This window comes from Tiliqua scincoides, chromosome 6 (genome assembly GCF_035046505.1).
Source record: "Tiliqua scincoides isolate rTilSci1 chromosome 6, rTilSci1.hap2, whole genome shotgun sequence".
Classification (NCBI taxonomy): domain Eukaryota; kingdom Metazoa; phylum Chordata; class Lepidosauria; order Squamata; family Scincidae; genus Tiliqua; species Tiliqua scincoides.
Window position 1 is genome coordinate 4,732,065 of NC_089826.1, and position 599 is coordinate 4,732,663.

Consider the following 599-nt stretch of genomic DNA (forward strand, 5'->3'; position numbering starts at 1 on the left):
GGAGTCATTCTGGGCTCTTGAGCAAAACATAGGTGTATGTCCAGAAGGCGTTCACCTCCATTTAGCTCTAGTGGCCTGGAATGGCTCCAAAAAGGAAGGGGAGGAGCTGCTTGTATGCCATGGTGAGGTTCCCTGCAAAACTTAGTGCTTTGCACCCCCTCTAGCTATGCTACTTCACTACACTCCTGCCTATATTGCCATAACTTGTCTCACCATTATTAGATGTGGTATCTCATCCCTGCCTCCCAAAGTATCCCTTAAAAACAATTTTGCATGTGGTTAACCTTTAGTCTTCAACATTTCCTGCTCTCTGCCAGATTCGCTATCGGTCCGATCTCTCCAACCGCATATTTATAAGGCCGAAATGAATGGAGCATTTGAGCAAATGAGACAACCTTTCATTGAGAAATATGCAGACAAGGGAGGGGAGAACAAGCAAGATGTTGATAATGTGTGACTGCAAATGTCCTTCATGTAACAAATATTGACACTCCATGGGGTTGAGCCATTTACTGCCCTTGAATAATTAGGTGCTAAGTAGCAGTTTCTTTCTTTCTTTCTTTCTTTCTTTCTTTCTTTCTTTCTTTCTTTCTTTCTTT